We start from the raw sequence: 15,698 nt of genomic DNA, 5'->3' as shown, positions 1-15,698 counted from the left end.
TGACCACTCTGGCCTACACCTCAGGAAAAAGGAGGGGGGAACTACATAAATAAATAATGTAACAGTGGAACTGGGCAATTTTCTGGCCTTTGGGGGCCACTAGAGATTGACGATTTGGACCACACAGGGCTCTGGGGGTTGTAAAACAGAAAACCACAACATGGTGTCCACTTGAAGCCTTCCACCGCAATGTAGTTGGCCAGAAACCGACAAGCCAAAAATCCTACACAGTACAGCACAGCCAGAGAAGTCTCTGGAAATCCTAACCTCACTCTTCACTCCAGGGTGGGCTCAGGGGTCCTCTGGGTCTATGGTTTCCAAAGGCCAGTCTGAGGATTTATGTCCATCAATGTCAAAGTTTTCATGAGAAAACTTTGAAAAAGAGAAAGCAGAATGTGTTTTCTATAAAGTTAAATGTATTCATTTAAAGGGCTGTCCTTCTTTCTGCTTTTCGTACTTTTAAAAATTATTATGGCCTTTCTCTTAATGAAATTATAGTGATAATAAGTAGTAGATTGTATAGGTTATTTATATTGTTTGCTTGGCAAATCTATATCAGGTTCTAGACTTATTTTTGAAATTTCACTGATCTATGAAGTTGAATATGGCACACTGGTATTTTAAGATGTTCATCCTTTAAAGAAGTATGAAAACTCTGGGGTCTCCTTTAACACAAAGTAGGCTGCAATGCCTGAACCTGCAGGGAAACCCCTGAACTGTCTGCAAGGTTTGAAGATTTGAGCCATTTGCCTTAGGATCATGTTTTTGGATCTCACTTTATCTCTTCTGTTCAACAGTTATTCGTCAGGCTTAGAGGAAAGCTTAGTTTGTCAGTACTACAAAAAATAAAGATTAAAAGTGTCCAAGATTTATTTAGAGATACTCAGATTTAACTTTTAAGCCTTTATAAAATAGAATGCTGTTCTTCATTTCTTTTCACTTTGGAGAATGATCTTAATACTCATTGCAATCTGATTTTACTGGATACTAATTATGATATGAGTGGGCATAGGAAGTCAATGATAACCCAGCTACCCATTTCTGTGCATATCCTATATGTAAAACCATTTTTCATGTATTTTTCCCCAACCTCACAACTATTACAATTTGAGAAATGCAGCTTCAAGTGGTAGTATAAAATAATAGAAATAAGCAAGGATTTTGGCATCCAATAAATCTGACTATGAATCCTAGCTCCATGGACTTGGACAACTAACTGAAGTTTTTCCTCACTTACAAAATGAAGCCAACAGTGATAGTCCATGAGTTATTATGAGAAATACATAGAATAACAGGTATAAAGTACTCCATTAAACGCCTGCTCTATAGGAGGAACTCAATAATTCACCAGATAACTTTATCAAGTTTATGATTCTTGTAAGCAGCAGAGCTAAGAGCTCTAGTCTCTAACTCATAGTCTATGATCCTTGCAATATAGCAAGAATGACTGGTTCATTGAGCAGGCTGAGCTCGGTGGGGCATAAAGCTGACATTGTTGTGCTTTTCTCTATTCACTACCTTTAAATATTCTGTCAAACTTCCCTCTCTCCTCCCTTAATGGTATCTCAGGGAGATTCCATAGCATTAGGCTCACAGATATAAAAATGTCGAGTGAATTTAGTCTAGCCAGTTTAAAGTCCCAATATATCCCTTTCAGACTGTGGCCTGTAGGCCCTCTTTTGCTACATCAATATTTATAAGACTTACTTTTACGGCCAAATTGTGGCACACTGTCCCTTCTCTGAACAGCCTGCTGCCCCAGTGTGGAGACATTTGGACCATACTCGCGGATGAAGAGGAGGGAGAGGACGAGTTTATGACTGTACTGTATTCCTGCTGATATGGCACTGTCCCTGCCTGAATTTCATGTTGCTTTTCTCTACTACTGAAAAAACAGGTCTGTATTACTTACCTATTGCTGTGCAACAAATTACCACAAATGTGAAGTTTAAAACAAAATACTGATTATCTCACAATTTCTGTGGGTCTAGAATCTGGACATGACTTAGCCGATTCTCTGATAGGGTCTCTCTAGGTTGTATTCGATGTGTCAGCTGGGTCTCCAACCTCATCTAAGCCTCAGCTGGGAAATAATATGCGTTTGTTAGCAGAATTCACTTCCTTGTGGCTTTCCGGCTTAGGGCTTCCGTTTCTCGCTGCCCATCAGCCAGAAGCTGTCCTCATCTCTTAGAGGGTCTGCAGTTCCTGGCGCCATGGGCCTCCTGACATAGGCAGCCCATGACAAGCTTGCTAGTTTCTTCAGAGCCAGCAAGGGAGTAAGAGACTCTGGCAAGATGAGTGCTAGAATCTTATGTAACATATCATGTAATTACACACATGAAACCACACTCATCCTGTCAACATTATTGCATTCTGTGGTTCATGAGCAAGTCACTGGGTAGAAGTAAGTCACACATAAGGGAAAAAAAAAAATGTAAGAGGGAGGGCCCCCTAGAGTCTATAGGCCACAGGACATATCATTGAAATATAAGGCTCCATTAATCCCTAGTGAAAGTTGAGAGCTGAAAACAAAATAAAACAAAAAACTCAGAGCTCCACAATATCCCCACCAAACCAGAAATAATCAATTTTGGCGGGATTCTGAATCACGGAAAAGCAGAGGAGCTAGTGACTTGTAATAAGTAAGAAATAAGTCTATATTCACATTAAACCTTGCCTCTGAGCCCATTGAATTATTACAGGGAGGGACTTTCTACCTTAAAGGCATTTGGAATTCTCTACCTCCACTAGAAAGGGTCATGATTTGTCAGAATTAACATGGTGGTTTTGACAAACTGAGTATCAGAGGATCAGTTCTGAGGATCCAGGAATGTTCAATAGTTTCATTTTATTTCTCAAAGTAAGTATAATCAATTTTGGGGGTAAGTATAGTGTTAGTAAGCATAGTGTTAGGGATGAAGATAGATTTAAGAACATAATAAGGAGGTACCAACTTCTTAATCATATGAAAGTCATGATCACAAACCAAGGAGCATATGTCAATTATCAAATATGTAGAATTAAGTGTAGGAGTGCTCACCTTTTGTTGTTGTTGTTGTTGAAAAATTCGTATTTTCTATGCTAGGGCCTGTTTTCCCCCTTTTGCCACTAATGTGGTAATGGCTCTCTTATTCCATGTTAAGAATTTTTCTACCAAAACTCCCCCATCCTCCCAATCTTATGTAGGCCTGTTTTTCTTTGGGTCCACTTCTACTACTAAGACAATACACTTTCTCTAACGTTATTTGAATACCTAACGCTCATCTAGGTTCAGGGAAGAATGCATGTTTCTGCCTCTTAGAGTTTCTTGAAGGGTCTTTTAGATAAGTACTTGTTTTTTAGTAGATACAGTTACTTAAATGAAAACTTAAGTTTTAACTATTTTTGTTCATGTAAAGCCTTTTTCCATAAATAAAACCACAAATCAGAAAAATTAAATTACTTTGGCAGAATAATATACCAATTCTTGGTTCAAAAAAAATGTGATCTCTATATTTTATGATGACTTGCCTTATCTAATTTCAAATACATTTTTCATCATTTTTCCACTTCTTATTATATATACTCCTGCCTGTAGATCTTTAAGTCATAAATTTTAAAATAAAAAATGGGTGTTTAATACTAAATTGAAGCTGTCAACCTCACCTACCAGTTTATACAAAATAGATGTAAAATACTACACAAATGCTTTTAGTTTAACTATTATAACTCTTTATTCTCAGAATGAGGGAATTCTTTGAAATAGTTGAGACCTTAAGAAAATAATACTTACAAAACATAAAAGTATAGTATGTGAGAATCAAAAATGTCAGAGTACCCTTGAATTTTTAGCATTTTTTGTTTGTTTAAAGCAAAAAGTTTGATGGAATGTGTTTTTAATTTGTGTTGCTTCAGCTTCTACTTTTAGCAATGCAGCTCTGACATCTATGTTAAATCTGAATATTTTATGTTATTGTTCAATGATAAAAGGACTCGGAATAGCCACTTGAAAGAAGACAGAAGCTACGTGGGCATCTGGTTTGATTTACAGCTCTTGTTCATTACCCTCATGTCAAAATCTCAGAACATATGTGGAAAAGGCCTCTGAGAAGAAATCTTTAACTTGAACCTGAATTCAATATTCTGAAGATATGAACTAAAGTTGTTTCAAGTTAACAATAACTTTCTGTGCAACTATCTTTTTAATGCAGTAGAATACTTTGGGCACTGAATAATAACATTATTCGTCCAGAATAATTAATTGTCCAGAAACTCAGAAAACCTTGTAAATTTTTATCTGATTTTGTTTCCATTCAAATTCATTTTCTTTCGAATTGTATGTCATCAATATAAAGATTAAAGCGTAAAGTCAATCATGTAACAAGCAGTTTGAGAATTAAGGCAAGAAGAAAAGAATGATACTTATCCCAAATTCCTAGCTACCTCGGGACAGAGTGAGAGCAAAATGCCAGTGGTGTGGGTGGCCAGGAGTGCCCCTGTCCAGGTGCACCATGCAGTATGTTCTGTGGCATGTTGTACCCCCGAACTAACTGACTTCCTCTAATGAAGATCCATGTCTTTCAAAATCCAGAACTAAGTCCCCAACCCAGCTATCCAGTTACATAGAAATCAGTTAGACAGATGTATCAATAGATGAGAGAGAGAGAGAGAGAGAGAGAGAGAGAGAGAGAGAGAGAGAGAGAGAGAGGCAGATAGGTGGATAGATAAATGGATGATAAAAAGACAGACATATACACATATTTGTACATATATGTATATGCCAGACAATTAAGTTGGTGAACTTTCCACCGTGTAAGCCCATGTTGGAAAGTTCGTGAAATTAATTGTTTGACATTTCATACATATATATATATATATATATATATATATATATATATATGTGTGTGTGTATATATATATACATATATATATGTGTATATATAGATATATATGTACATGCACACATATGAGTATACATACGTATATATGTGTATATGTTAATTTGTCAGTTGCTGAATGACAGCCTACAAAAGAGTATTATATTTCAAAAAATGGCAAAATAACAGAACAAAATCTTCCTTGCTATAGTTTAGCATTGCATCTTAAATTCATCCCGGGTACATATGCCTTAATATATTATTTATACTTATATCTTCATATATATCTTAACATATATTTCTGTATATGTGTGTGAGATACGTGCATGTTCAGAATAAATGAAATAAATTTTACATATTGAAGGAGAAAGTACTATCCTATTTAATCACTTATATGTGTATTTGAAGGGAAACAGTAAATACATTAGATTTGAAACATTACCAGAAAACTGTTCATAACTGAAATGCTGAATCATAACATCCATGGTACTGCCTGCCATGCTGTGACTATTTCCCTAAGCAACCACAGCTCCTCCCAACTCAACAAAACGTGATTACTGCGGGATTTTTAAAAGGCTCGCATGACCCCACCATTCTGGCCACATTTTATTCATTTAGGGATGGGAACCTGACCCAGGTTGAACCAATTATTCTATCCCCAGATTTTAGAACTTTAAATTCATGGAGTCAACATCAAGTGGGCTTTTTTCAGCCATTTGAAACAAAAGTCGGTTTGCAGTGACAGAGAACGAAGCCAATGCATGAAGAGAAGAAAGAAGAAAAAGGATTATTCCTGGGTCCCTATTCTTTAGTCTCAGCTGCAACCCTGCACGGTCTCCTTTAGTTGTTTAACCCTTTCTTGTATTCTATCAGGAAACAAATTCTTCCTTTTCCAAAATGCATTCAAGATGCCTTTCTGTTATTTGCAATCAAAGAATCATAAAAGATAATGATAGCTTTTTTCTTTTTTCCCAATGTATAACACACCACCATGGACATAAAAGACAATAAATAATTGTTGAATAAAAGAAACTATAAAGGAAATAAGAAAAAAAGATGCTTGATTTCATATCGTTGTCCTCCAATTTGTAATTTTAAAAAAAATTGTCAGTCAAAATTTTAACTCAATGCATTGGCTGCCAGACGACTGATATGTATTATATTACCACTATTAATAGAGCCAATATTCCAAATAGAAATAAATAAGATGCTAACTTTACATGAAGCCATTTTAAATACTACCATTTTTATAGATGATGAAATTAAAAATGCTAATAACAGAACTCTACTAAGAGTTCAATCTTAGTTTCCATTTTTTAACTCCCCAAGCAACTCTCTCCACACAACAATAATACGTATACGGTGGGAATGAAAATTTCCTTTGTCTGAAATTTTATTTGTCTGAAAACCAAAACATCATTTGTGCCTCCTTAGTGCTGGGGAGCTAATTCAAAAAAGTTGCATGCTTTGTTTTCCAAGAAAAACAACACTTTTTTTTTTTTTTTTTTAATGAATTGAACAAAGCACACTCAGTTCACGTGAGACTAACAGTTGTTCCCGACACCTAGGAGAAGCTGCCCTTTCAGTGAACAGTTTGTGTTGATCTGAAGCCAAGGGAAACATTTGTACTTAAAAACCCTTACCTCAAATATTTCATATTTTTAGAACCTTTTGGGGGGTCTTTCAATAGTGTTTTTGGTATATCCTTTGAGTGTTGTTTATGGCGATTCTTGAAAAATATCTCTATAGTCAAAGGGTTGTAAAGAATGCCTCTCCATTATATAATCGAATAAAATGTCCTGAGTTTCACTGTATTTTTAATGTTGCCTGCATTTTTACCTACGTTAGCATACACACCAATTTAATTTTAATCTTCTTTTGTTCACTATTAATGACTCATAAAGTGTAATTAGACGTTTATGTTTGGGTGAAGAATAATAACCTGTTGTGATTTTTTTTTTTCAAATGTACTATTCTGCATTAAACAAGCCAAAGTGTGAGTTGAAATATGGATGACCCAGATTTACTCACGCTAACGTAAATAGTAAGCCTCTCACTTTAGTTACCCTGGCACAAGTTCTTATGTATACATTACTTGTCTCCTGCCAGTTTCCATGGGGATACTATAAAAATGTTAATTCAGCCCACAAATCACATTAATATGTTTAGAAAAATTGAATTGTGAATGTCAATGTAATGTAGGCCTGTGTGGTCTACTTGCACAGGATGGATTTAAGATACAATGCTAAAACAATAGCAGGGAGGGGATCTTTTTGTTGTTTATTTTATTTATTTATTTTTTTTAATACAATACTCTTTGGCAGGCCATTATTTAGCAACTGCAAAGGAAGACTATTGTACCCGAGTAAACCCACTTTTCTTTGGAATTTTGACTAGGACCACTCCTTGGCAAAATTCTGTGCTTCTACCAGCAGGATACGAGGAGGAGCCTCAGGTCCCTTGTACTACTGATGAGACCTACCTGTGCTCCTCCTTCTCTCACTCACAGCCTTTCCACCATCCCTGCCAGACACCATCAGAACTCATCTCACTAAGCCCTCATCTATGTCCGTGACAGTCACCACATATAGACCAACACTCCCAGGGCAACCCTAATCCACTGGACTCTAATATGACTCTGTTCACCTTTTTCTAACTCTATCTCCCATTTCTCCCCAGTTACTAAGATCCCCTCGGTATGACTGCTGGAACTGAAGATCGAATCTCAGCAAAATCTCCTCTAAACTCAAATCCTTCTCCAAACTATCCCTGTTCCTTCATGTTCTAAGGAAAACATTTATCCCCACTGAGGACACTGATTCCCTTCAAATGGTGGCTGTTTTTCTCCAATGCCTTTTGTGCCCCTGGGCATGAGGATTGGGTAGGTGCCCCTCTTACTACCCTTTACAGTTCCAGGTTTTAAATGCTATGTCATTAAATTGTACCTTTACCATCCCACTTTATTGTGTGATTTACTACATCCCCATTCCCCACCCCAACTTTATATTTTGAAAATTGTGGATCCTTGACTTATTCCACTGTTATGCTTCTCATAATTCTTAATGAATTCAAATTATGGAATGGTCCTTTCAATGTCCTAAACGCTCAGCTCTTTGACCCTTTTGCCTCTAATGTTCTCTCACCTGTCTTAGCCACTCAATCACAATTATGTGGTCATTTCTTTAAATCTGTCATTACTAATAACTCTAATTGCTCCATAACACACTCAATCTGTTCAACTCACCCATTCATATGCCAATCACCAACTCCATTCTTTTACCCTACCAGAACCTTCAATCTTTGGATACCACCAACTTTTCACTATCCTCATCTCCATTGTTTCCTCTCTGTGCCAGTGTTAATTGCATGGACAATCATTGTAATTACTCCTTTGAATATGCTCTCAATTTCCTTTTCCCTGTCCTGTTTTTGAGTACTTGTATGGCTACACCATAGACCTAGTTAAATCCAACTCTTTATGCACTATATGCCTGAACATAGGCTGGTGAACATAGTAAAGAAGATAAAACAAACAAAAACCTTAGTATACACAAATCGAGCAGAATAATGTTAATTTAAATAGATAGCCACTGACCTCCAATACTTCCAGGAAACCATAGAACGTGTTTCTAGACCATTCCCTCACCTTCTCTGCTAGCTAACTATTACAGAACTTTTCTCTCAAGGCTCCACCAATCCTCACTTTTTCTAACCAACCCTCTGTATTAGTCTGAGTTCTCCAAAACAGAACCAAGAGCTTACATGTGTGCATATTTATTATAAGACACTGGCTTACACAGTGATGGAGGCTAGAAGTCTCAAGATCTGTAGTTAGCAAGCCAAAGACCCAGGAGAGCTGATGGTATTATCATCCTAGTTCCAGTGTGAGTTTCAGTCTGAAGGCATGAATAGCCTGATGTCTCAGCCTGAAGACAGGTAGAAAGAGATAATGCTTTCTTACACAGACTTATTCTATTCAGACCTTCAGTGGATTTGATGAGACCCACCCCTACTGGGGAGTATAATCTGTTTTACTCAGTCTACCAATTCAAATGGTAATCTCTTCAAGAAACACCCTCACAGGCACTTGAAGAAATAGTGTTTAACTAATTTCTGAAAACCCCATGGTCCAGTCAAGCTGACAGTTCGTTTTCATCGAGAAAACAGAAGCAAGCAGAAGAAAACCACTTCAAACTACTATCACCATATTCACTCACCAACCAGACTTTGAGCCAGAACACTCTGCCTTTATTCCTGTCACATTTGCATACTATGTGTGCTATAAACTAAGTAAACCCTTGCAATTGTACAATGAATCATGTCTACCCTTGTCTTCTGTAAAGCATTGGTTGGCAATTTTCTCTGCTTTTTTCTGAGTCGTGTCTTTTTCTCTCTAAAGTGGATCATTCCCATCCTCATTTAACATGCAGCCACGCACCACATAACAATGTTTCAGTCAATGACTGACCAACCACACATCTGATGGTGGTCCCATAAGATTATAATGAAGCTGAATTTTCTGTAAGAAATGAAAGATATGTGTTTTAGGAGGAATTATTTTTTTCTCTGACAGAAGCAGTAGCTGTGGGGCTGGGCAATAGCTTTTCTCTCATTCACAGCACCTCAATTTTGAGTGCACGGATTCCATTCCAGTCAATCCACCACTGACCTATTTCAGCACAGAGGAGTCTGCCCCCACTCCCCCAGCACTGTGTACTCAGAGGATGCTATAGCCTTCTCCCCAGATCTAGCTTGATGGTCTTCAGAGTACATGGCCATAAATTCTTTGTTGAGGATCTAAGGTCCTGTACAAGGACACAAATCCACAGGAGCTTCCTTAACAAGTATTAAGTGTCACTGCTACTTTAGTAAAAGCTTTCTGTGGTAGTGTGAAACCAGCCTTTCCCTGTACTTTGGAAATGTTTTCAGGTTGTAACGATGTGAAAGCATAGACATGTTCTATTTGCTTCATCAATCCAATGACAGAGAGAGCCCTTTGTGCCACCGAGACACATCTGTGGAGGCCAATAATTGTAGCATATAGTGTGGAGAGCTGAGCCCTGGTTGTGAGGTAAGCTGAGAGGCTGTGCTAAAGTCCCTAAGGAACTAATAGCTGCTCCTTTGCTTTCTTGCACTGTCTTGAACAAGAGCTCCTGGCTCCTGTTTACGTGACTGACTAATCTCCTTAGTATCATCCTTTTGGCCACACCCTTAGTATTCTCCCTCAAATAAGCCTTTTCTTTTTTTTATACTATGGATAGGCTGAGAATTTTCTAAATCTTTAAGTTCTACTTCCTCTTTGAAGGACAATTCCTTCTTTAGGTCATTTGTTTTCTCTTGCATTTTACTGTAAGCAGTCAGGATGACCCAAGCCGTACCTTCAACACTTTGCTCAGAAATAACTTCAGATAAATACTCAGTTTCACTGTTTCCAAGTTCTAACTTCCTCCAAACACTAGCACAGGAACACAATTCAGTCAAGATTTTTGAACTTTATAACAAAAATGGTCTTTCCTCCATTGCCCAATAATGCATTGCTCCATTCTGGCTGAGCCCCCATCAGAATGGCTTTCACTGTCCATGTGTCCACCAATGTTCTATTCAGGATGATTTAGGTTTTATCTAAGAAGACTGGGGCTCTCTCTATAGCCCTCGTCTTTCTGAGCTTTCATCAAAACTGACCTAAAACAGTCTGTACAGGAACGTTGCCTTTTTCTAGTATGCACCCCAAAACTCTTCCAGCCCAGTTCCAAGGTGGCTTCCATATTTTTGGGTGTTTGTTAGAGTAGCACCCCTCTCTCAGTACCAATTGTTTCAGTCCATTCAGGCTGCTATAACAGAACATCATAGACTGAGTGGCTTATAAATAACAGATATTTATAGCTCACAGTTCCGGAGGCTGAAAATACAAGATGCAGGCACCAGCAAATTTGGTGTCTGGTTGAGAGCCGCCCTTTCACTGTGTCCTCACATGGTAGAAGGGGCAAGGGAGCTCTCTGGGGTCTCTTTTATAACAGTGCTATTCTCATTCATGATGATCTTCCAAAGGCCCTGACTCTAAACACCATCACACTGAATTGGTTTCAACATATGAATTTTAGGGGGACACATAAGTCCGTCTATGACATTCCTTCTCAGCCTCAGTTGTTGATACTTTCTCATGTGCTCAACCTCTAAACGTGGTGGAGCTCCAAGGTCCAGTCCTTGAATTTCTTCTTTGTTTTACCTCCACTCATTTATTGGATTATCTCATCTAATTTCATGATTGTAAATAACAGACATGCTGATAATCCAAAGTCATGTTTGACCCAAACCCTAAATTTTATGAAATCAAAGAAAGGCCCACTTGACAACCTACTCGAATCTTTAAGAGGCATCTCAAACTTACTATATTCAGAATTGAGCTACAAACCTGTTCCTCCTACAATTTTTTATCTTAGTTACTGGCAAAATTATTCTTTTAAGTACTCAGGCCACAAACATTGGTTCTCCTCTTTCTTTCATTTCCCATATAGCTAGAGGATAGCTATTTCTCTCCTCCTTCCTCTTACCACTCCCTCCAGCTCCCCAAAACTCACCATCTCTTGCCTGAATTTTAGCAAAAGCCTCCTGTGGAGACAGAGCCCCAGAAAGCAGTTTCCGGGCTCTTGGCCTCACACAGAAAGCTGCTGGCTCAGGTAGTAAATGGCCATCAACTGTGATTATTTGGCCATCAGCTGTGGCCCTTGGCCGTCAGCGGTAACCAGTGAGCCATTGGCCACTAATATAACTGCTGTGGCTATGCTAGCAGGAAATGGGGGCTAGCAAGAAGATGGTGGCTGAGCTAGCAAGAGCAGCTTGCAGAGAGGCGGATGCCGCCAGCGAGAATATAGTGGTATGACTCCCCCATCTATGGCTCTGTGGGTGTTCCATTTTGGCCTCACCATGTCCTGCGTTCTTATGTGGGGAGTGGGAGCAGAGACCCCGCATGACTCCCCACATGACACCTCCTAAATTGCCTCCTTGTTTCTTCTCCTGTCCCTTTCAGAATAGTCTCAATGCAACCTGCTCAAAACCCTGTATTCATTTCCCAATTCACTCAGGGTAAAAGGTCACTTGTTGACCATAACCTATAAGGTCTCATGTGATCCATCCTCACCACACTCCTAACTCTGCTGCTTTTCTCATTCACCTCACTCCAGCCAAAGTTCAAGCAAACCTACCCTTGAACTTTCCAGATCCTTTTTTGCTTCTAGATCTTCAATATGCTATTTCCTCATGAGAGCATCCTTCAGAAGTCTACATGCCAGTTACCTCATTTCCATCAAATCTCTATTCAAACATTACCTTCTAACTGTGCCCTTCTTTATTCATACCATTTAAAATTGTAACACTCTCCTCCTGTCTACAGTTTATTTCTTCTTCTTTACTTACCTTCTCTCCTAATCACTCATCACTACTGAAGGGGAGTAGATTTTGTGATTCTAAAATATGTCTCTTTTGCATAAGAATTATTTTAGATAAAGGCAATCAAAACCCAGCATAGTCAGGGAAAGCTCTTTACCTTTCTGACACTCAACTGCTTAAATTTACATTGGAAAGGGGGCCTGTACCAGGAAGATAATTTTTACCTAAGAAACTTATTTGAATAACAGGGCAACCTTTGTTTTCCAAACATCTCCTTTGTCTTCCTGTGAATAGACATCCTCCCCTTTGTGTCTCCAAACACCTATCCTCTTCCTTAGCTCAGGATGCTATATAAGCCTCCAATTGTCTGACTGCTTTGGGTCTCATATTTTAACGGGATTCCCTCTGTAAAAATTAAATTTGGTTTTCTTCTCTTAATCTGTCTTACACCCATTTGATTATTAGACCACCCAAATAACATAGAAGAGTAGAAAGAAAAATTTTCCTCCCCAACATTATCTAATATACTTTATGAATTTACCTATTCCTTCTGTTGACATACTCTATATATTTATCATTCACTGTTCCTATCTGATGAGACAGGGGAGAAGGTAATGGTGGCACTAAATCTTCTATTTTGAGATTTGGATGTCTTGTGTAATATGATTTAATAAGTGTGATTTAGCTTGGGATTTTTTGAAAGTTTTTTTCTTTCTTTTCTTTGCCTCTATTCCACCAGGCCTTAAATGATTCTGCTTCCAATGCATTTACTATGCAGGCCAGTTTCATTGTTTCTATTTACTTTGTCCCAGTGCTGGCCCTGTGATTCGGGAAAGGTTTTGCATCTGTATGGGATCCACTCCTGGCTCCAACTTAAAGACACATAACATATGCAAAGGTTGTGATAACCAGTTTAACTGCTTCCTCCACCCCAACAGACAGAGCCAAACTCAATAGAAAATTCCACTACAGGCTGAAGCAATTTTCATCCTGGTATGAAAATATAAAACTTCAGACAAAACAAAGACTCAATATATTAGTTTCCAGCAGACTTTGCCCAGCCAACGCTTCTCTTACTTCAATAAAGCTTCCTTTTGTATTTCTACCTGCCTCATGGATTCTTTCACGACCTGTGAGCGAGCATCAGCAACACTATCTTCTCCACCAGAAATAAAGGCTACAGGAGAGCAGGAATTTTTGTGTGTTGTGTTGGCTATTTTATCTTCATCATCTAGAAGCATGGTAGAGGTCCTCACTAGCTATTTGGTGAATGACCTATTGAATGGAAGAGTGAATAGCAAATGTTAAGACAGTACCTGACTTCTGTTCAAAGAAGCAACTGAAAATAAAAGCAAGAGACTGATTTTACTCCATTCAGTCTTCCATGTAAGAATATAGGACTCAGAAAGCTTAGGAAGCTCCTATAGTTCTAAAACTGTACAAGTCAGTGATTTTCAAATGTATATGAGTAAAAGAATCACTGCTGATTAAAAGTAAGATGATTGCTCTGTCCCCCGAAAGTCTATTTCAGTAGATCTGAAAAGACCTGGTAGAATTTGCTGTTTTAACAAGCACCCCATTTATTTTACTACAGTTCCTTAAAAAACTTAAAGATTCAGAGAGAGATCCAAAATGGCAGAATAGGTAAACACTGTGCCTTCTTCCTTCTGTGAACACATTAAAATTACAACTTATAGAACAATCAACCTGGAGGACCATCTGAAGTCTGGCTGAACAGTAATTTTATAACTAACGATATAAAAAAGAAGACACATGGAGACTGGTAGGAGGGATAGAGAGGTGAAACAGGCTGGCCCCAAACCTCTGTGTGGTGGTTGAGAAACAGGAGGGATATCTTGGGCATGGAGGTTCCCCACAGGGAAGCGAGTGAACCAAGCCCAACACCGGCCTTTCTAACCCAGAGAACTGGTGCTGTGAAGGGGAGCTCCTACAACCTCTAGCTATGAAAAACAGTGGGATTCTAACCTTCCACATGGGACGGAAGGCTGCAGGAAACCCGGGCATCCTCTTAAAGGGCCCACACACAGACTCTGTTGCTCTCAGGCACTCATCTTGGGCTCCGTTGGAGGGACAGTAACTCAGGAGACTCGAAGGCATACCGGGTGGTAGACTGAGGTGTGTGGCTTTGAGGCGAGGTCTGGAGGAGTGTCGGCATTTTCTCTGTGAGGGTCCTCCTTCCATGCGGCTAACAGGTGGTTGCCATCTTTCCTGTGTTGAGCTCACCCCCACAGGCCAACTCTGAATCTGATTGGCCTGGTGAGCTCTGCTGTTCTGCCCTGCTGACTCAGCTGGGACCCTGTACCACCCTACTTGTACACCGCCAGAAGGGAAAAAAGGTGGGAAAATGTGAAAGGGAATAAGAGGTTCAAATTTCCAGGTATAAAACAAATAAGTCATGGGGATTTAATGTACAGCATAGGGAATACAGTCAATAATATTGTTGTAATGCAGGGTCTCTGGTCGCACTCCCTGCACAAGAATGCAGGATATGGTGAGGCCAAAAAGGAACAACAATGGAGCCACAAATGGGAGTCATACCACTATATTCTTGATGGCGGCTGGATAAGACACAAAAGCAAACATCCTCCAGTACCCCAACGAGGGGTCTTTCTACACCACAGTCTCACTGGTGGCCAGATAAGACACAGGAAGCAGGATCCACACGATTCACTATCCGCCATCCACACTTGCTAACCCCACTTGCCAGCTGCAATCTGTCGTTTGTGTCTCTGCCAAGTGACCAACCCCCCTTGCTAGCGTAGCCAGGGCAGTTATATTAGTGGCTAATGGCTAATGGTAACAGCTGATGGCCACTCAGCCACAGCAGATGGCCATCTGATTATAGCTCGTGGCCATCTAATAACCGAGCCAGCACCTTTCCACGTGAGGCTGAGAGCCTGGAAACTGCTCTCTGGGACTCTGTCCCCACACATGGTGTCAGATGGTTGATGGACTTATGGTGATCACTTCTTTAGGTATATAACTGTTGAATAACTATGGTTTATACCTGAAACTAATATAATATTGCATGTTAGCTATATTTCAATAAAAATCTTAAAATTTAAGAAAAAGAAACAAAGGTTCGGAAGTGATTCAAATTGAGTGATTTATGTAAATGCAAAGTGGAAAGAAAATTCTTCCTTATAGTTAACATGCTGAGTTAAAGAAAATGGGCCTGGCCTACATTTCTTGCATGCATTCTTCTCAGAAGAGAGTTTAAAGTAGAACAGCAATTTGTAAAGCATGCTACAAAAACTTAGTTTGAATTTGTCCTTGGGGAATTTGAAGATTTCGCCTTTAAAAGTAAGATCTATGCCAAAGAATTCATAGAAAAGAAATTGTTTCTTTAAAACTTGTATTTATGAGCACTATGGAAAACTTCAACTCACAGGCTACAGAAAATGTTAGTTCCTGGTGCCTATGAAGAGCTAATAT

The sequence above is a fragment of the Rhinolophus sinicus genome, chromosome 17 (genome assembly GCF_057876585.1).
Source record: "Rhinolophus sinicus isolate RSI-liver-muscle chromosome 17, RSI-T2T, whole genome shotgun sequence".
NCBI classification, from domain to species: Eukaryota; Metazoa; Chordata; class Mammalia; order Chiroptera; family Rhinolophidae; genus Rhinolophus; species Rhinolophus sinicus.
The sequence above is the reverse complement of the archived record's forward strand: the minus strand, read 5'-3'. Positions refer to the sequence as shown.